At 45.2% G+C, this 22,319-nt stretch overlaps 1 long non-coding RNA gene across 2 annotated transcripts; it reads left to right on the plus strand.

The window, feature by feature from the left end:
• The first annotated feature begins 59 nt into the window (after positions 1 to 59).
• On the plus strand, positions 60 to 20,253 carry LOC129784956 (uncharacterized). Of its 2 annotated transcripts, none has more exons than XR_008748277.1 (3): positions 60 to 124; positions 15,593 to 15,878; positions 19,427 to 20,253. It is a non-coding gene; the product is annotated as an uncharacterized LOC129784956 (long non-coding RNA). The 2 variants fall into 2 exon arrangements; XR_008748276.1 differs by lacking the exon at positions 60 to 124 and adding an exon at positions 5,392 to 5,613.
• Positions 20,254 to 22,319: the final 2,066 nt, after the last annotated feature.

Raw genomic sequence — 22,319 nt, forward strand, 5'->3', positions numbered from 1 at the left:
AACCAAGTTTCCTCTTTTTTGCTGAGTATCCAAGAAAACAAGGTTTTCTTAATTAGAGTGTTTGGTATGACACTTGTTTCTCAGCAGGAGGAAGTTAAAAAAATGAAGCTACTGAACACCATGGGTGAGTATAAATTTGTTTTTGCTTAACATTACTATTATTTTCCAGTCACATTTTTAACTGCTGAACACTTCCTGTACAGGATTTCCACCAGTCTCCTTCTGTGTACTTGTCCCAACGTGCAGTTACGACCATCTTTCACTAGATACAGATGCTCACAGAGATAAACTGATTTTTTAAATGCTTATGGTGCTGTAGCAAAACCACATCTGAATGATCTTGAGACAGTTATTTATCCAAGGCTTAAATATTTCAGAAAAATTGCAAATTGATTTTTGTTTTAGTTTTTAATGTCAGTAGACAGATTCTGCTGCTAGTGACATATGCATGAAACCTGAATTGACCTCTCTCATCATGCTGCTTTGATTTCACTAATTCACTTGAGTGTGGTGTTTATGTACACAATGGGAAAAGGTGTCAAAGCACTTTGATTTATGCCAGATTTATACTGCTCTCACTAATGCCATGGTGTGGTTTATACTCTGGGATGTCTGGGAGCTGGTAGTGCTGTGGGCTCCCTTGGAAGGACCTTAATGTCCCACGATGGCTTCTCCCATGGCTGGGAAGGGGCAATCGGCCTTCTTAGATCCCTGACCAATCTGTAAGGGCTACCGCAAAGTCTCCTCTTTGCACTTTTTGTGCTGTAATTTGGCGTATAAGGCATAACAAAGAGTGAAATCTTGGAATAATGCAAAGTTTCTCAAATCAAAATTCCTTCAAAGTCAAGCCCAGTGTGAGGCACTCAGGCAAACATTTCAAATAAGCACAGCATGAGCGGTCATGTGTCAAAATAGCCCTTCTCCAGGTAACTGCAACAATAAAATAACTACCACAGCTGGCACGTCTCAGACCCAGCAGGAAAAGCATGAAAATGCAGAGCCCTTTGTGACAACCCCGGGTGTCAGCTGAGGGTGCTGGAGAAGGGGCAAGGGGCATGAAGGGACTTGCCAGGGTGCTGTCTGCATCGGACTGGTTTCTGGGCTAAAGAGCCTGTCAGCTCACTGCTATTCAGAAACCTGAAAAGGGAAACCCACAAACACAGGCATGAAACAGCAAAGCACAAGGAAGGAAGCTCATACCTGCTTTATCTAAACAGAGTTAGCTGTCGCTTGAACCCAAATGGATGGCAGAAATGCCCCTGAGGTTAGGATCTCAGCTTGTCAGCTCAGATTATCCTTGTGTAAATCCCACAAAGCAGGGGGCATTCCTGCACAGTGTCAGGGGGCTGCTTTGCTTGCTCAGCCACCAAAATGCCTGCCAGGGTTTCTGAGCATGCTTTGCTCTGGCAACGTGACTGCGCATCCTGACAGTCAGCCCCGAGCCCAGCACATGGTGCTGTGCCACGTCAGGCTCCCTGGTCCAGCATGGGGACAATAACAACAGAAACCACCTGCTCTTAGGGGAAAAAGATGAAACCACAGTCCAGAGAGATATAAGGGCTTAAGCAGGGTGGGTCAAGCCTTTTAAAGTGCTGTATGATCAGATTTGACAGAAGTAATGCTAATAAAAGGCCAGATACTGGTAGATTTTAAGCCACTGGGAACAGACAGGGCAACTTGACCAGGTGTGAAGGAGGGCCCTGCAACAGCAGTGTTTGAGGGGACGCTCCAGGCTTAGACCCTGATGCTTAAGGCTTTCAGCCCTGCTTTAGACAAGGGTGGGAGGCTGATCTGAATTATCCCGAGTCTATGAACATTTTCTAAATGTGCTGAAAAACTTCCTGAAATTTCTGAAGTTTCTTGAGGAATTGTAGGGATGAGAAACATACCATCATCATAATACATGCTCATGTTGTCTTCTGGTGAGTGCTCGGTGCTGAGGCTGAAAATATCTCAGTTCAGTTGCTGGCACTGCCTCAGACTTTCTGGGTGATGTTGAAAATAAACCCAAAATATCAGACCAGTCAGGCTAAATGTCCCATTAACACAGCATCCTTTCTTTGGCAGGAGCTAAACCAGGTGCTGGGTTAATTGTTTAACTCCTATTCCTTGTACTGTGCTTTTGGTGCCCACATGTTCAAGGGTGAGATTAATCCTTTCTTCCTTCTACTGTTTGCCTCTCTCTAGAGCAGAGCCCTGGTTTTGCTCTGTGTTTGTACAGCACCCAGCAGAAGAAGCCCCAAGTCTTAACTGTGTCCTTGCTGCATTCAGTTGCAAGCTCCTCTATCCTCTGAGTGGCCATGGGCATGGCACCATGAAAATGCTGCTTTCTGTAACTTAATCTATCATGGTTTGTCACTGAAGAGCAAACCCTGCAGGATAAATTAAAATAATACTTCCTCTTTCTTTTTTTATAAAATTCAGAAATACATTTCCACTCCCCTTTGGTTTTGAAGGTGGTTTTATGAAAAGAGTTGGCACACGAGTCAGGCAGCAGTTTCCCCTTTACAGGTTCATAATGTGAATCACACTCTCCTGCTTGAGCTTCGTACCGCTGCCTGGCCTACCAATAGTGTAAGGTACAGTGAGGATGGGCAGAGAATGGCCACTGCTACCCTCTGGGATAGGAGGCAGTAAATCCTCCAGCACGGTTCCACTGCCCTCGCTCAGCATGCGCGGAGAGTACCTGTGCTAGGCAAAGGTGCACAACTCTCCTGCCGCTGAGCCAGGGGGTTAGTTTGTTGTGATTTGGGAATCCAAAGGTTTTGCTCAGGTTTCGTGCCAAACCCTATCCCCAACACTTGTGTTGTCACCGATAACTATTGCAGGAGAGAGCCAGAGGAATCAAGCAGTAAATTCAAGAGAATTAAGACCATCTGCTGCCCAGGACTGCCAGCCCACGGCTCCCTGCAGTCAGTTGGGACAATCAGTAACAATATCCAAGTTAAATTCCCTTGAAAGCCACCTAAACCCAGGCGGTAACCCTGTCTCTCTTGCATGCAGCAATAGGTAAAAACCAACCGAAGCAACAATTTTGCTAGACATCCTAGAATTTCTTTACAGAGAGTAGTCAGATATATGTACATAATAAGTGAATACATTCATAGACATACATGCGCATCTTCTGGTTGGATCTGAGTTCTGACATCAGTTGAGTACCTGTCCTAAGGAAGCTCCCACATAAATGGGCGTCCATGTGAGTCTAGTTTCCATAACCTTGTAAATGATGCTCTGGATTCAGTCTCTGGGATCCCAAATATGGACAGAATGTGACCAGAGACAGTGATAACACGGTTCCTTACAAAGGTATATTCGTTATTTATAATTTAGAGGCAAACACCATCAAGGGGACAGTAAGATCATTTATCACTGGACTGCATATGGCTGAAAGATGAGCGTCCTCTTAATCTCTTTCTAAATGTCTCTGAGCTGAAAGCTCTCCTGCCTCAGCAGCAGTTTTCTTCAGAAGCTTGCTAGTGCTATTAGAGCCTTCTGCCAATAGCAGCTATAATTACATTAAATGGTTGATTTGCAGAAGCGGAAGGAGGAGAACAACATGTGCAGAGCAATGTTACACAACAATGCAAAGAGTTTGCACACTTCTGTCACTCCAGCAAACCACTTACAATGACACTCACATACTCCTATTTTCTCACTGTATTTTGGAGATAAGCCTATTTTGAATTCTTCCGTGGGATTATCTGATGGCTGCAGGCAGCTTGATTCATTGCAGCCATTAGAGGGGAGCTGGATGACCCCTGAAACAATTCCCTGCTATGAATAGCCATTGTGATCCCACATGAACAGCAGCACAAGATGTCATGCATCCTTTCCTGAGCTTCAGAGAGGGATGCTCAGATACAAGAACTTAAAACAGCATCAGTTCTGTGAAATGGAAGTGACTGCAATAGGCACTGCCTCTTCTCTGGGAAGCATACTGGTCTTCATGTAAGTGCTTTTTACCTCCAAAAGGTGCCCTTTCTCCCCAGGCCTGTGCTGTAATTAGAATTCTACCTTTAAATCTGAGTGCACTTTGCAGGCTTAATAAGGCAACCAGCAGCAATAATAGCAGCAATTACAAATCTGTGCAGTGTTCAGAACTGAAGAAAAATACACTAAAGATGAAAAATGCCATCACTCAAGATTTTTTTTTTAAACAACACAGGCAGAAATGGGCAAGTTTGTGTGGCTATAAATACCACAAGCACAGAGCTTACATTATTTAGGGCACGTGTGTGATGAGTGTTCTTCTGAAAGACTCTGGGCAGTGTTAAAGCATGAGAGCACAAGCGATCTGGGAAATATCAAAATATTATAATCTGCTACGGAGACACACAGCTTTTCTTTATGGCTTGCAAAAATATACTTGAGATTCCAGATGCACTCTGCTGCAGGAGTGCCTGTTTATGGCAAATTGAGAGTGCACAGGGAGGTATTGCTAAACAAGTTGGCAATGGATCAGCATAAGCGACTCCGTAACAAGTTATTTTAATGGTATTGTATATCCTGTCCTGAGTGTCATAGTGAAATGTCTCAGGGAACAGTTTGTAACAACCACCTTACAGTCATCCCACATGTATCATCAGGATCCAAAACACATGCAAGAGTGGACAAAAGACAAATTGGTAGGGATCTTGTTTGTCACGAGGAGTTCCTGGGCTCTGCAGGAGAAATTCTGCTGGAATTTGGCAATATCCTGGACACAAACTGTCCCCAGTAAGCCATCAGGAGACCTCAAGTACTCTGTTTTCCCATCTGCCCTCCAAAGGGCAGAAGGATGAATTGGTGTGTCTAAACAACAGATTGCTGTAACTAATCTTATTATTATTTTTCATTTGCCAGTATCCATGAAGCATTTCTCCCAGTAGCTTCTCTCAGACATTACTAAGCCTGGTCCATAACAGAACAGGGAATTTTCCTATTTTTACAGCCTGGGAAATAAACTGTGATAAGACAGAATTTCTCTGAAGCTTTTATTTAACTCCAGGCTTCTCCTTTCTCCAGCCATTATGCAATGTGAGTCCAAGCTGTTCACCCAAGAGGTGCCTAACTCCATGCACTTGGTCTCAGCACATGCAATTCCATGAGGAACAAGCCATTCCAAAGGTTTTGGAACCTTTGCAGTTCTTTGCTCTGTGAGCTCCTTCTGGACTTTCCCACTTCTTTGGCCTTCAGCCTCTCAGGAGGAAGAGGTGGTACATTTTTTCTGCTGTCAGCGCTGCCACCATCTCTGAGCTCTCACATCTCTGCTGGCAGGGAAAACAAGGTCCTAGGCTGAAAACACGACAGATACTGTTGGCAGCTGATGCAATTAAGACAAGACCTTGTTCTGCAGAAGCAGGCAGAAGTCTACACAAGGCTCCCCACCTCAGATACGTCAAAATCCAACCTCAAACTGCATGCTGGTGTCCTTCTCCAATGCTGTTATCAGTTTAGGTGTTGTTGGCGGTAAGAGAAGCAGCCCTCTTGACATGCAATGTTTTCACATAGTTGAGAGTAGGAACACAAAGTGGTCCTGAAAAAAAAGTAATTTTCTGGCCCTGCTCTGAGTTTTGGTGCTGGAAATGCTCTGTTCAAGCTACCAAGGCAACTGCTGCAGAGACGAGGCTCCAGGTACGTGCTAGATTCACCCTTTATTGCATTCTTTGGAAAAGACACAGGACCCACCCAGGTCACCCACTGCCGTCCCCTAAAGGCTGCTGGAAGGTTGAATCTACTGTCTCCGCAGGCAGCGAGCCTGGAGGAAAGTCCCCTGCTTGAACAGACCAGGTGGGTTAGTTATTCTCAGCCCAGAGGAAGGTCTCAGTCCACCACTGAGGACCCCTCAGAAGTTCAGATGCAAGCGGGTTGTGAAGCCCATGCATGCAGAGGAAAAAGTGGCATTAGGCTCAATGCAGTTGCCCAACCAGCAGTGCCCAGTGCTATTTAAGATGCCCTTTGGCCTTTGTTCCCTTACTGCTGCAAACTCTCTGTTCTTCTCCTAACCACTGCAGACATTTTGGCTCCCCTGGGATGTCCCACATGACACAGGGTGCCTACATTTCAGCTTGGAAACCTGGCCCACAGTCCTCAAATCCCTGTTTTTTAAAAAATTATCAGCATCAACAAAACAAGCCCAGACGTACAAAGTAGAGTGCCTGTCAGTTCGTGTTTGTGTGTGTAGGATCCAGTGCATGTGGATGAAGATAAAAATATGCGCCCAAGCTTACGCAAACTTTCTGCCAGGAGAGCAACAGCTCAGATGTACTCACCCACTCACCGGTGGTTTCTGAATCTCATTTTCTAAATATAACTTGCCTGATTCATGGGGGGAACACAGTGTTTGGCACCTCCTGAGGGGAAACACAGATGTTTGGCTCCCAGTCCCTGGAATTTCTTGAACTTCTGTGGACAAAAGGGGAAAGGCCAGAGGTCAAGCAGCACTATTTATTCTGCCCATTTCCTACCAATTGTTCAAAACCACCCAGCAGATAGACAAAGCAAGGGCATTTCTTGTCGGCAAGACCCATGGGGGCTGCCAACAGGGCATAACAAATTCCAGCCATTCCTCCAGGCTCCTGGGGGCTGCCTGAGCCCCACTGAGGAAAACTGGCCCCACCAGCCCACAGCCTGCTGAGGAAGGACCTGGCCCCAGACAGACCACCCTGTCCCCATGACACCGGCTCCATTTTTTTGCTGTCATTCAGCAGGGTAGAAATCCTGGGCCTCAAGAGGTGTCTCAACAGCTGGGAAGCCAGGCACCCCACAGAGGCAGCCCCAGTGAGGATGCCCAAAAGCCTTCTTGCTTTTCAAGCAGGACAGCAAGGGAGAGAGGGAGAGAGAAGAAGAGGCACTTGCTTGGACTTTAAATATTTCTTTCTTTTTGTGCCATTAAGCTTTAATTTAATTAAATTAAAGAGGGTGGTGAGACAGTGGAATAGGCTGCCCAGAGAAGTTGTGAATGATGTCCTATCCCTGGAATGATCAAGGCCAGGCTGGATGGGGCTTTAAACAACCTGTTCTAGTTGAAGGTGTCCTTGTCCCTGGCAGGGGAGTTGAACTAGATGGTCTTTAAAGGTCCTTTCCAACCCAAACCATTACGTGATTCTGTGAATGTCAGAGAAAAGAATCTGGAGCACACCCACAATGTAAAAGGCACTTGCTCAGAACTAGGTCATCAGGATCTAGGTAGAAAAAACCTGCAGCCTTAAGAAAAGAGCTGGGACCAGCATCCTCACCTCTTGTGGCTTTCTCCTAAAATGATGACTGCTTCCACAAGGACACAGACTGTCTTATAATTACTTTTCCCAGCCCAAGCAGTCACACATGGCTATCAGACAGCAGCCCACACCCACACCTGGGTACTCACTGGGAGGGGTACCAACAAGCTGCTGTGCTCTGAATTGTTTCAACCCACACAGAGCAGCAGCCTCCAGCTGTGGCAGTGCTTTCTGTGTCACCAGCAGGTCTGCAGTCACTGCAGGCACTGAGCATGGGGTATCTTCATCTTAAAAAAGAAATCTAGAATGTGCTCCAGCTGCTTTTTCCATAAATATGCTCTCTACTAAAAGCAAAACACTGCAGTAGCAACTGTAATGGTTCCCTGAACAGCAGGTCAGGATGGCGTAAAGCTCCCTGGCTGGTGTCCCTGGCATTATTGCTACTCAAATAATGGGGGGACACAACAAATGGTGGCCCGGCTCTCCATCCTGCTCTCACATCACCTGCAAGGATCATAACTGAGTGGTACTTGTCACATGAAAATGCCCCCAGTTTGCAGGATCTCTCTGCCACAGAGATGGCATTCATTCTATGGTACTGTCTGGTATTTCTATGGTGAGAAGAGATAGGACTGAGACCTCTACATCCTCCAGACAGTCCTGATCACTGGATCACTAGGATCACTGGGGCTAGAGAGATTTGTGCATCAGCTGCAACCTCCCCTTAAGGTGGCACAGAATCACCATCTGGCACTGGTTGGTTCCCTAGCACCTGGGAAGTGTGAATGTGGAGCAATGCTTTCTCTCCTTTCCCTCCCTCTGTCTCTGCCCTAGGCGTGTTTTGTGCTTATTCACTGTGTGGGCATCTGCAGCTTCAAGGGCTGCAAATACTAATAAAGATTTAAGAAAATGAAAGCTTCAGCCTGCATTCTTGTTGAATGCAGTCAAGATTTTTTTAGAAAACAGCCCTATTTCATTCACTTATATGTTCCTGCTGATTTAACATCTCACAGAAGCTTGTTGGGGAGCTTTTCAGTCCATAAAGCAGTAACATTCCATGTTGCCCCTCTCCTCCGTTTCTCTTATACCCAGGCCACAAGATGGTCACAAATGCATCCTCATCCACCCCTACTCCTCCAACAGGTAGAAACTCTGTTTAGAAATAAGAGAGAGAGCATGGCCACCTCTCTGGTCATTACTGCCATGCCTGCTGCATGCCAACACCACGAGGGCAGGCTAACCTGCCTAACGCAAGTCCTACAGTGAGCATTGAAGCAATCTGTCCCAGCTAGAATGCACTGGTGATGATACATGGTGGCTGCCTAATGTGTGCTGGAAAAGACTCACCCCTCAGACACTGAGGTGCTGGAGTGTGTCCAGAGAAGGGCAAGGATCTAGAGCACAAGTCTATGAGGAGCAGCTGAGGGAACTGGAATTGTTTAGCCTGGAGAAAAGGAAGCTCAGGGAAGACTTTATCGGTCTCTACAACTATCTGAAAGGAGTGGGTAGCAAGGTGTGGGTAGGTCTCTTCTCCCAAGTAACAAGCAATAGAACAAGAGGAAGTGGGCTCAAGTTGTGCCAGGGGAGGTTTAGATGGTATATGAGGAAAAATGTCATCACCGAAAGGGTGGTCAAGCATTGGAACCAGCTGCCCAGGGAAGCAGTTGAGTCACCATCCCTGGAAAAAAGACATGTGGATATGGCAGTTAGGGACATGGCTTAGTGGTAGATTCGGCAGTGCTAGGTTAATGTTTGGACTATATAATCTGAGAGGCCTTCTCCAAACTAAGTAATTCTACGATTCTATGATTTCAGGGCATGCTACAATCCAAACAGGTGTCACGCAAGAGTTAAAGCAAACAGTGCTGTGTCTTCATCACTGAGTAGAACCAGCCTAACATTTTGCAAGTTAGATGTACCCAGGTCTCTATTTTGTTCTGTATTTCTACAGTACCTAGCACAGCAGTACTTTAATTAATACATGATGTTCCTAGGCAGTGTCCCAAAACAAACAAGAAGTTGCAACTCAGCAACGGCAGGCTTAACTGATGGAGCTTAAATTGCCTGCTGCAAGCCCACTAAAATGAAGAGTGTAACTTGGTTTCTGTTGGAGCAGAAGCACTTTCTATATCACTTCTAGATCAAGAAGCAGAGCCCAGGAGGTCAAAATTCTTTGGCCTGGCCACCAGACCTTAATTGGTTGATTATAGGGGCACAAAACAGCTGGGTTAGTACTTCGCCATTCCTGCAAAGGCATTTGGTCACACAGTTTGGATCACATCTCCCAAGCTAGCAGCGGCCCTGTGACAGTATTGCTGGCATAACAACAGCCAGCAGAACGCTGTGCCACGGCAGCACTAGTGAAACTCCCTGCAGACAGCAGGGAAAGGCTATGCACAGCCGTTTGGGGTCATCAGTGTGGCCAGCACGTGCGCTACATTGCTTACAGGTTCCAGATCTGGAAATAAATAACTAACCCTCTGCACCTCCAGCCTGTCTTCAGTTAAACTGTATACCCCCCCTACCACTGTTCAAGTGAATTTGGACCCTGACTCAGTGAAGCATTCAAACATGTGCTCCATTTTAACCACTGTTCTTGGTGGAGCACAGACATAAGGTAATTGCATGTGTGGAGTTTGTCTTCTGCCCTGGCAGGGACAGATGCCAAGCTCATCCTTGTGTTTTTGCTGGTGGGCAGTAGTAACCATGTTTGCAAAGGGCTGGTATCCCCTGCTCTGCTTGTCCCCAGGGGAAGAGCTGTGTAGTCACAGCACCTCTGCTCTCCTGTGTCCTGAGTGCACTCCTCCTTGTCCCTGCTAGCTGTCTTGCAGACCCTGGTGGACTGGTGAACTAGGCTGGATTTGCCCCAAAGTGCTGGTGGGGTCTTGTCATGGTTTAACCCCAGCTGGTAACTAAGCCCCACACAGCCGCTCGCTCACCCCCTGCACAGTGGGATGGGGGAGAGAATCGGGAGGGTAAAAGTGAGAAAACTTGTAGGTTGAGATAAAGACAGTTAAAGAGGTAAAGCAAAAGCTGCACACGCAAGCTAAACAAAACAAGGAATTAATTTACTGCTCCCCACCAGCAGGCAGATGCTTACCCATCCCCAGGAAAGCAGGGCTCCGTCACACGTAATGGTTACTTGGGAAGGCAAACACTGTAACTTCAAACATCCCCCCCTTCCTTCTTCTTCCCCCAGGTTTATGTGCTGAGCATGACATCATGTGACATGGAATACCCCTTTCATCAGTTGGGGTCAGCTGTCCCAGCTCTCTCCTCTCCCAGCTTCTCGCTGGTGGGATAGGGTGAGAGGCAGCAAAAGCCTTGGCTCTGTGTACGCGCTGCTCAGCAATAACAAAAAATCTCTGTATTATCAGCACTGTTTTCAGCACAAATCCAAAACACAGCCCCATATCAGCTATTATGAAGATAACTAACTCTATCCCAGCCAAACCCAGCACAGGTGTCTGCCTGGGGCTGCTCTCCGCGGCTCCCTCATGCTTGCGGGGCTGGGCAAAGGCAGTGGGTAGGGCAGGCTGCAGCCCAGATCTGTGCAGGCCCTGTGTGGAGGCTGTCTCCTTCATGAGCCTGCTTAGGTGGAGTGTCCCAGCTCCAGCAGGTCCCTAAACACCACCACCACAAAAGCCAAGGGCAGGGTTCTCTGGCCCACTCCCAAGTGAAAAAGGAAGGAAGGGCTATGAAGCACGCAGCAGAAACTGAGCGTGCTCCATGCCTCAGAATGACTTTCAACCTCTTATTAGATAAAGCCCAAGTGCAAATATGGTCCTGCTCAGAGCCAGATGATAAGGATTGATGCCATAAGCAAAGCAACTAGCTCTTAAAACACTTGCTCTGGGTGTGGGAAGCCACACAGAGGAACTAGAAATAATGCGAAATGATGGGGGCTATGAACTCAGGAGCTTAGCTCTGGCCTGCTGGGATTGTTCTCATAACTCCAGTCTTAACACATGATCTGTTTAACGGAGATAGGAAAGGAAGAAGGAGTGCAGGGGTGCTGTTATGCATCAAGTGTACATACCACTGCCAGCAACCTGTCACTTGACAATGAAGAGTGTAGTGATGGAGCCTACTGAGTGCATATGGCATGTGAAATGAAGGGGAAAGCATTGAGGTCTTTGCTCTGGACCACCAGGACTGGTGAGCAGGAGAGAGAAATGTTTGGACTGACTCTCAAGCTGCCAGAAAAGATGCAAAGGAGAAGCTATTATCCCTGACTTGGGCTGAGGGTGGCTGCTGGAAGTCAGACATCCCTGTGTTTATACTTCAGCTGCCTCCTATGGAAAGTGCACAAAGTTTGGCATTTCATAGGAAATGTGAAACACCAGGGACTTTGATTCACAACTGGGATTTATCTTGGTACTACCCACGGTCCTTGTGGTAAGGCTTAGATTTTACAGTTCACTGAAGGTTGTGATTCATGGTGAGAGAGGCCGTTAAAAAGAGATTTACAGAAGATACAGGAGAACTGCCCAAATTATCCACTAAGGCTAAGCAGAGGAGCAAAGATTTGACTCTGCCTCTGCAAGAGAAAGTCACTTCCCTTCTGCCAGAATTAGACACCTAAGCCTGGTCAGTCCTTTCTTTCTGGCAAAAAGAAAGATGCACAGAGTAGCAGTGCACAACCAGACTGTACCTATACCAGTAAGGTGAGCAGGAAGAGGGCTGGGCCATGGCCCTGGTACTTCACACAGCCCTTGTCCATCCTGCAGGACTCAGCACAGTCTCCAGTATAGTTTTTCCCAGCACAGAAAGCAGCTCCTTATCTGGAAGAGGCATTTTCATGGAAGCAAGCTAGGCCATGATGTTGGCATCATAATGAGAAAGCAGGGTTTGGACTGCTTTATTTACTCATTAGTACAGGTGCAACATCAAACACTAGAGATCTGGTTTCGATTCCCTTAGATTCAAGTCTTCCATCACTACAGAGAGTGCAAACTATATGATGTGCAAGGATAGGGCTCACTTTGTGTCTGCTGCTGAAGGAGTTCTAGTATTATAAAATGAGTACACATTTATTGAGGCAGACACTGGACATCTCATCCACCAGCCCTGAGACTCAAAACCCCTAGTACAATATAGCTGTTACTGGCCCAAAGAAGAATTAATTGTTTTATGTAAAGTGAAAGATCCACAAACCCCAGGATTTAGAAAGCCACACTCTGACAACAGTCTCGTATATAGGATGCTCTCCAGGGCTGCCTGAGAGACCTGCCTCTGCCTCCTGCCTGCAGATAGTGACCCTACCCCTGACCCTGTAAGCACATGTTCTCATTGGGCACTTCTTTACCCTGGCAGTATTGGACTCTTTTTCACCCATGCCCAGGAGAGCTTGTTCTCCTTAAGACCAGGCTCAGTGTTGCCCAGGTTGAGGCAGACAAATATCCTCAATGCCATGCACATCCCAAAAGAAGTCTAAAAACTTGTAGCTGCGTTAGTGTCCTATTGCATCACTGAGCAGGGATACAGGATCATTTTCACATGTTATACTAGTTAAAATAGTAATATGAACTCCTTGCTTCACGTACTGAGGAATTTAGTCCAGGCAGAATGAAGCTGGCCGCATGCTAGACGGAACTGCATGTAATCTCCAACTGGGCCATGACAGAAGGACTCCAGTGTGCATCCCTGAGGCAGATGCATGACTGTTGTGGGTTGGGTGGGTTGGATTTGGGAATTTTCTTTGCAGTAACATCATTTTTAACACAGATAAAGATGCACAGATGTGTGTGTGGGTCCCATGAAAATGGTGATGCTTCAGGAGTCACAAGGGGCAACCAACACACAGACAATCCTAACTGCTGTGAACGTGTCAGGCAAATGAGAGGGAGGACAAGCTGTGCCTGTGGGAAGAAGGGCACAGCTGAAAATACTCGAGGGCCCATGGCTTGACCCTTAGATGAGCTGAATCTTTGATCACAACAGAGGACTCTCACAAGCTTTGCAAGCTCAACCAAGCATCAGCTCGTGGATATGCACAATTCCCTTATTCCCACAGGGCAATAGACATGCAGAGTACATCTTCACAGCTCCTCACTTCAGGGTCAATTCTTAATGTTTATTTGTTGACTTGAGTGCTTTCTAACATGGCACATATAGAAGATTTATTACTGGTAGTTATTTCCATTACTAGCACAATAAATGGTCATACTTACACACTCGTATCTAGAGGCTATAAATGCAGGTTCAGCTAACTCCAGCCTCCCAACGGCAAGGTAGGGAGGCCAGCCTCCCTGCACTGGGTAGGTGGCATGGATATGAAGTTCCCTTCCCCTCTTATTCGGTCAGAGCTTGCTCTGCCCTCAGGCTGTGTTGTTAGGCTGGACAAACCCCCCCAGTTTTTCACATCCTTTGGTTGTCTGAAATAGGACTTTGTTTCAAATCCACCTCCAAAAAGTCTTGTTTTTTCAGACAAGAGAACTGGGACATCTAGAAATTAAGACCTGATTAGACAAGTGGTGTAAGTTTGAGTCTAAATACTTCATCATCGTTTCTTGGCAAGTCTTTGTGTCCCAGTTTCTTTTTTTCTTTTTTATTTATTTCCTCAAGAATCACATTTTACTCGGGATTAATAGGTTTTCATGTTGTACTTACACCAGTCCTACCTAACCCGCAAACTTTCTCTTGCAACACCTTTAATAGTAACCTGTTTGCCTTCCCTCCTGTCTATCCTTCCAAACACTCCTTTGTTAAAATAAATAACTGCAGAGTCTTGAACATGTTCCAGGGAAGGGTAAGACACTGCACTAGGAAACACAAATGTCACAGTCTGCATAGGGAAAAATATAAGCTTTGTTTAATCTCTGTCTCATTAGAAGCATTGTGCCCTGGCTCTGAGAAACACGAACTCAAGCTGAGTCGATTTCCTTGAGAGTGAGTAACGGACAATCCAGCTGGCTTCCCAGAAAGCATGACCCCAGGGCTGTGCAGTACACAGCCTCCAGAAGAAAGGGCTGTATTTGTAAACAGAAAGCAACAGCACACGTCGTCGTCGTTAGCAGAAGCAATCCCCTATTTGACAGGTGCTGAAACAAAGCCACCAAGCTCTCTTCATAGGGAGCAAGTCTACCAAACAGGAAGGTCAAAGATGTGACAATGTCTGGATAAAAGAATTGTGCTGCATACAAGACTAGTAAATATTCCGTGATGGTTGAAAGTATGGCATATTGTGCAAGTGCTTTTGCTCTGCAGGATGGTGAAGCCAAGCCAGCAAGGACCATTTTGGTCCCACTCCTCAGAGAGGGTTTACACCTGCCCCGTACTCACTGGCACAGTGGTGAAGGTGTCTGTGCAGCATGAAGGGCTTTGAGCCAAACAGGAACCAGTCCATCTTGTGGGTATCAGCACTCACTGGTCATGTTGTCTAACAAAAGAGCACAGACTCTTCTTCATGCTCCTCAGAAGTCCATAGGAAAGCCAGAGACAGGGACAGATGTCAAAGGGTGAAATGCTGGCTCCTGCCAAATCCAAAGCAAAACTCCTATTGGTTTTAATGGACTCAGTTATTGATCCTTAGATTTCAAAGCTGAAGCAGACTGCTAAAAGCCTTGTCTAAAACTCCCAAGAGCAACAGCAGTTCAGCATCTCATGCCCACAGCAGCAGTACCCAGCTTCCCTTGTCCTTGGGCTACACAACAGCAAGTCAGACTCTGAGAGAAACAATACATCTTGCTCTCCTCATAGCCTCAGGTCTGTTTTTTTATTTACTAGGGCATAAGCAATGTCATGCCTTTTATGACAAAGATACCTGCCTGTTATGGATGGAAGGCTGCTGATCTCAGAGACATCTCTTAGAAAGCTATGTAATCTTGCTTTGATGGTTTCAGATAGCAAAGAGCCCATACATGCCCTTGGAAGTTCTTTCAGTGGTTAACTGTCCTCCTCTGTGGGCATTTACTGGATCTGTAGAGTCTTCCTTCCCCCCAGCTGCTCTTGGGGGCACATGGTTTGGGTACTAATGCTCTACGCTAGCACCAGACTGCGCTTCATGGGGAAAAATATGCAGCCTTCCATAAGCAGATTAGGCAACAAATGCAAACACTGAGATAAGGGGAACAGAGCAGGAAAAGAACTTGTCTCCAAACAACACCGACAGCAAGAACTGAGGTCTCCCCTCAGTGAGGAAAACAGCAAAAATGTGGGATTTAAAACTGCAACTGATAGGAGCCTCTGTTACCTTACAGCATTAAAGAGGTACCCTAGTGCTCCCTTTCTTCTGACAGGCCCATCATGGCCCCATTTAATGTTAAGCTCAGTTCTGTGTGAACGTCAAAAGATGTCCCTTGTTCAAGTCAGTGGCACAGAGTATCATTTGGGAAAGCAAAGGCATCTGGATCATTCAATGTTTACATGGTCTTGTGGGTCTTGTTTTACAGGAGCAAGGTGCCTGGACCCCACTAATCTACTTGCCACCACAACTGAAAGAAGCGATTTTAGCTTGACCTAAGGTGGACAATTGCTGAAGAACTCATCTTCAACAGATGGCTAGTCCACCAGCTGCCACTCTCTCCAGTGTTTGTCCACGACTGCAGATGTTACAACTATTATTAAGTGGGTTTGCACAGTGATATTGCTAACCTACCATAAACCCCTGGGCGGACTCTGTCCAAAAGATCCTCTTAGTCACACTGTCTATCTGGATCTTTTTCTGAGCTTATACAGGTAGGTGAAACCCACACGCTGCTCCTACCTCCTCCAGACCTTCACCTCTCTTTCTTCTCTCTTCCTCTCTCTGCTTTTCTCTCTACCTTGTCCCTTGGACCTTGCACCATCTCCATGACTCAACATTGTACAAATATTGCCAGCAAAAACTGGGCATTACATTAAATAAAACCAAAGACAAAAAGAAGGCAGAAATACTTAATGCATAGATAGACAAGCTGGTTTGTAGGAATCCTAATGTCATTACTTTAGGAGAATAAAGGAGGACTATAAATTCTAATGCAAATCTCCCACTCAGTTGTAAAACATGCTGCTGTATTTACACTAAAATAATCATCAGACAAACAGATATGTTGGGGTTTTTTTTTCCCAAAAAGCTGTATCCTGAATTTGTTCTTAGAGAGGAAGTTGCTCACAGCCTCTCACACTCCCCTCTTTGATGCCTGCTATTTTAGGATTGTTCTACTCCTTTGCCCTTCTCCCTATAAAGCCGGAATCACTTTAGCCCACAAGGTTATTTCATAAAGCCGCCTTCTCAGTGTATGAATCCAATTTTAGATTTTTAGGGTTAAAAATAAATATCTGACAAAAAATAAGGTGATCTACAGAGGGAGGAGAGAAAAGAAAGATCCAGCATCCATTGTTTCAGCCTTAGCAATCTCCAACATATTCAGCAGTTGCATTTATTTTACTGTAAGGGAAGTGTAATCTCCGGATAAATCTGCTTAGTAAAGATTTAGTATTGAACGGGTGATGCCTAAAAGAATAGAAGTGTGGTTGTAGTGTGCTGCCCAGGGATGGCAGCTCACTAAGCTGCCCAGAATAAACAGTGTATGCATGCAAATTAGAAAACCCTTTGGAAAAAAAAACCACTTACATAATAATGGCCCAGCTCTCAGAAAAGCTGTTCTGTAAAATAATTTATTTGTGGAAGACTGTACTTGACTTTTATACTTTCTATTAAGTGCATAAAAATACATTAGCCTTTTGCAAAAATGGCTGGGCAACATTTGCAGAAGATGTGGTCACTCGGGAGCTGTATTAAGATGTACAAGCATCATTTTCACACAAGCCTGAGACTACAAACTGTTAGCTGGAACAAGAGGCCAGAACAATCCTTCGGGAGAAAGCAATCTGAAATACATTTGAGGCTGTCTTCCCCATGAGAAATTGTTTCAGCCATTCCTTCATAGTCATCTTCCCTCCCCAAACTGCAGTTCTTCGAAGAGAAGGGGGTTTGTATATGAGGTAGGTGTCCAAACTCCAATAAGCAGTGAAGATGTGCCTCAGAGAAAATGTCCCCTCCAAAGCTCTGGTTCCCATGCACAATCCCTCTGTTACCATGTGGGACTTGGTTTTCATTTCTTCTTTTCTTGCTGCCAGGCTGTCAGCTCAGCCTTTCCCATCCCAGCTCCTCAGCTCCTTGTGAGATCCCCCAGCTCCTCACGAGATCCCCAAATCTTCATTTAGGCAATTGCATTTCTCCAAATTATTACTGGAAATGTGCCAAAATGGATGTTGACAATGCTCAGATGCTAATGATGTTTTGCTTTGGTTTAAATAATGGAATATCCATTCTAAAAAGCACAGAATTAAAACTTCTGGAGACTTAACACTTTGCCAGGAATAATCATTTATTTTTCAATCCATCCTACCCGCACTTGAACAGTCCTGTTCAACTTATTCATAACTGGGCAGTTCTCACAGCACCCAACAGAGAGCAGCAATACATACACACTAACTAGAGTTAATTCCTTACCAGACTTGATCCCTGAAGAAGTTATACGTTGGCTGATAAAATTATCATGTGTGTGTTTATCTCACTGCTTAATTACATTTTAATCAATGAGAATTCTTCTGCTACAAGTACCCAGTAAAGCACTTGAATAAGTACACTTTCATCCTGGAAAAATCAAACTTCTACAATTTTCCTATTTTGCGTGGGGGATATCACTTTTATTTTTAGTTTAATTCCTATCCAGTAGAAATTTCCTACCCTTTTAAGCAGAAACATGGCAGGCAAATTGGATTTTTGGAGCTCAACCATACATAGCAGTAATCCTGTGCTCTCATGACGTGATGCAAGTGGATTTGCACAGTACGGCACCAACCAGCTGCTGGGGTCCCATTTTGGGACAATGAAGGTTGGTTGTTGGGAAGAGACAGCAGCTCATGCCTCACCCTGGGCGTGGTGTCAGGGGAGCAGCACAGAGCTGCGACCTGCAGCTCCTGAGGGATCTGAAGGGATTTACCTGGGCATCTTCAGCAGGAAGGACTGTTTTACCACCACCCCCACTACCCCCTACAATTCCAAACAAATCTCCCAGTTACAGCCTTTTCCTGAACACAGGTTCACACACCATCAGGCAGAAGAAAGGAATTTTCAGCTTGGATTGCTTCTACCTTGGAAGAACCCCGAAAAGCCTAAACTACACTGTAAAAAGGAACAAACACAGCCCCACTTTTTACACCTATGCTCCTACTCTGCTCTTTGTTTTTCCCACAGATGCCAAACATGAGACATTTCATAGCAGGGCTAAGTTGGCTGGTTTGGCTGAAATCAAACACTATTTTTCAAAAGGACTTCCAATCCAGAGAGATATGCCTACAAAGCTGCACAATACATTGTGTTTGATTGACAGCTAATTTTTCTCCCTACTTTTCTGTCTGGCTGCACAACCAGGAAATCAAATGTTCTGCACAAATCTTCAATATAGAACCTCTTTGCCATCCTTCAGGATATGGTATTAACAGGCTACATTCTCAGGGCTTCCAAAAATCCTGGGATTCATGCCTGGTGGCACAGTACTAGTGGTGGAACTTTTAAGATTCACAATAGATTTTGGGAGAGCAGGGATAAACTTACTGTGATTGGGAACAAAATCAGAAATCACATCCCTGGCTTTCTCCTGGTTTACATCTATCCTATGATGTTTTTTGTTCCTGGCAAGTCATTTACGGCAAAGTTTTTGGAAATGAGTAAGCACTGCAATAAACGGCTTGATCTTCAAATGCATCTAAGAGCCTATCAGTTTTTCAGAAATCGGAGTTGTTGAGTGCTCAGTATTTTAAAAATGAGTCTGATTTTCTCGTGCCCAGCTTTGGATAAAAAAGCTAATTTAAATGTTCAGAAACAGAGGATTTGCTTGTAGTGCGTAAGCATTCTGTAATCATAAGTTTTCTGTGATCCTTAGAGCTTCTAAATGTGAGGTACTGCTGTTAAATCACTTATTCTGGTGGGGGGGGTGAGGTGTTCAGTAAAATAAATTGGAAATGTAACTTGGAACATGTTTTAAATGCTTTGAGGAAACAAGATCCAAATGACAATTGATGTGACATACTTATCACCCGCAGCAGAAAACCACCGCTGAGCGTGAAACCTTAAGGCTTCTCCCCATGCCCACAGTGTTCTGTGTAATTTGTGGTACAGCAAAAAAAGTCTTTGCAGCCATGTATTTATTTGTGTTGCTTGGTGCCCTCTGTGTTACTCCCACACACCGGACTTTAAAGTTTTCTTTGACAGTTTTATTATCTTTCATATCTTGCAGCTTTTAAAGACATTGATGTTGCAGCCTGTTCCGGGGAACTGGTGGCAAAGCTCTCTTTGTTTCTCCTAAGGGAAGACCCCGAAGGCCACTAAAGCTGCACAGCAATGTTTCCTTTCCTTTTAAGGGTGAGCTGAGGGAGGCAGCCTGCTTTCATCCTTAAATCTTACCAGATGAGAGGGAAGCTAGTGCTGATGACCAGGCAATGATGACCAGTGCTAGAGCTCCCACAGCCAGTGGAGATGCAGCATCAGCCAGAGGACGGGCGATGTCAGGGCATTGAAAGTTGGGGTCTGTATGCCGCCCTGCTGCTGTCTGCAGTTCTTCCTCAGCATCTTGTCTGTAGAACAGAGTTGACCATCTCTCTGCCTCTGCTGGCAGGATGCCTAGCGAGCCCAGGCATTGCTGGAGGACAAATACTGGTGATGGTGGCACAGATCCACGTGCATGAGAAAGCAAAGCTTTTCCCAATGACGCTTGCTGTATCCTTTTCCCTAGTGGGATCACTGCCATTCCTTACTTAACTACAGAGGTCCCCCCTTTCCAAGCAGGGAAGATTTGAAACTGTATTTGAAAGAGGCTGTATTTAGATGCTTATTTCCCTCTTGCTGAAAAATTTTTTAGTAACTTTGTATTGTAGTAAAGCTCTTTTCACAGGCATAAATGCTAAGCAAGGAAATACTAGCTAATAATAAAAGATGGACAACCTATCTCAAAAATATGAGCACCTGCCTTGAGCGCTGGACTATTCAATCCTGAAAATTAATCATGCTAACATGAGCCTCCACTGTAATAGCAAACTGTGTCATGTTATGACTTTCAGCCCAAGAAGTAAATATGTATACTGCAAGACTAAAAATAAATCATTGTCTAGCAATAAACAACGATCACATTTCCTTCCGGGGGTAAAAAATCCCACCAAACAAAACCACAGGGAGATATATGGGACTGAAAAGGGGTAAGGAGGGAGATGGAGAGACTTCTTACCAGGGCTCATTGTGATAGGACAAGGAGCAAGGCTTTTAAACTGAAAGAAGGTAGATTTAGATTGGATATAAGGAAGAAAAATTTTACGGTGAGGATGGTGAGGCACTGAAACATGTTTCCCAGAAAAGTTGTACATGCTCCATCAATGGAAGTGTTCAAGGTCAGGTTGGACAAGGTTCTGAGCAACCTGATCTAGCGGAAGATGTCCCTGCCCATGGCAGGGCCTAGATGATCTTTAAAGGACCTTTCCAACCCAAACCGTTCTGTGATTCTATGAGGTTATTCCAGAAAATGTTATTAGTTAAAAATCCTCTTCTATATGGGCTATTACCCCTCAGCCCATAGAGATGTTTGCTTTCCCGGGTCTCCTACAACAGCATGCCATGTTTTTATGGATTTAAAGATGGTCATCAGATGCTGCAGCCTGATGATGTGGTGTCTGGTGGCCCCTTTTCCCCAGGGGGTCATCTGGAGACTCCCCCAGCACTGGCACTGGCTGCTCAGCAACCCTGCGAGCAAAGCTCAGGCCTCTCTCATGGGCTTCACTGGGTTCCTGGCTATTGAGTTGACATCTGACTTGTCTGATTGTTGCCTGCCTGGACACAAAACAAACACTTGCACTCGTACCAGCATGAAACCAAGGTCCAGGAGGAGGTAAAGGTATTTCAGCTCTGCCTCCATGATGGGGTATCTTGTTCCCAAATACATCCCATGGCTACCTCTGCTTCTCCACCTCTCCCTGTGTAGAGCTGGTTGCTCTCCTGCTGCCTTCTCTTTCTTTCCTCTGTTTCTCCTTTCCCTTTCCCAGATCAGCCAGTACATGCTTTAAGTTTGGTTCAGCTGCTTTGCCTGACCCCTGCAGGGTCCTCTGGGTCATTTTTCTTCCTGTGGATTAATCGTCTAATTCAACATACACCTCAAAATATTCAGCTGTCTAATACACCCTCCACAGCCTCTTCAAAGCCCTGTCTGAACTCCAGGATCTTCTTCAGCTTTGTCTCCCCGATGCATCTTGTCTCCCATAGGTTCCTCAGATGCTGTTTCCCACTCAAGGAGTTTCCATTAAATATATTAGCCAGGATTATCTACCTCCTGCAGCCAGGCATCCTTGCTCTCTCTGTCTTTAAATGACATTCACTGCTTTCAAAATTGCCTTCATCTCCCTCCTCACCTCTGCAAAAACACCAAATCAAGCTGTCTCTATAAACTCTAGGCAAAATCACAACCCTTTTCCCCAGTCAAGGCCTCCAGCAATCATCCTCTGCTTGGATTTTAAAGGGTTTTGCCTGAATCAATCTTGTTTTGAAATGGTAAAGATAACAGCTTGCAAAGTACATACATTTACATACCTCACTTCATTCAAATTAACTAGGAAAGATAAGAATCTCCAGCAAATTAATTCTGCTAATGTTCTAAACTGTGAATTTCAATCAAAGCTGAAAACCAAACCAATTCAGCTAAATTGCTGACTCTTGTTACACTTTAAGTGATCTAAAAGCATGCATCAATAAGCAAAGCAACTTCACTTTGTGCAGCTGAGCTCCAGACTGATTTGCTGCTTTCCAGGATTGTCTGATAAAAAAAGCTACAGTCAGCTCCAGCTAATAAGAGAAAATCAATCCAGAGCCAAAGAGCAATAAAAATGTGGTAGCAAGTTCAGAACATTTTGTCACAGCTAAAATTGGTTTCCTATGAGCCATCTGAAATAATATGGATTGCAAAGCTTTGCAGATCACAGCCATTGAAACAACAAATGCCTGGGTGAATAGCAGTTCCAGAAGCAAGGGAGAAAATCCACTTTTTGCCCCAGAATGAGATGACAGTGCCAAGGTGAAGAGTTAGATGTGTTACACAAAGAGTTTGGAAATTAACTAACTGCTCAGTGTCCTGGGACACTTGAAACCCAGGA

This window comes from Falco peregrinus, chromosome 7 (assembly GCF_023634155.1).
Source record: "Falco peregrinus isolate bFalPer1 chromosome 7, bFalPer1.pri, whole genome shotgun sequence".
NCBI classification, from domain to species: domain Eukaryota; kingdom Metazoa; phylum Chordata; class Aves; order Falconiformes; family Falconidae; genus Falco; species Falco peregrinus.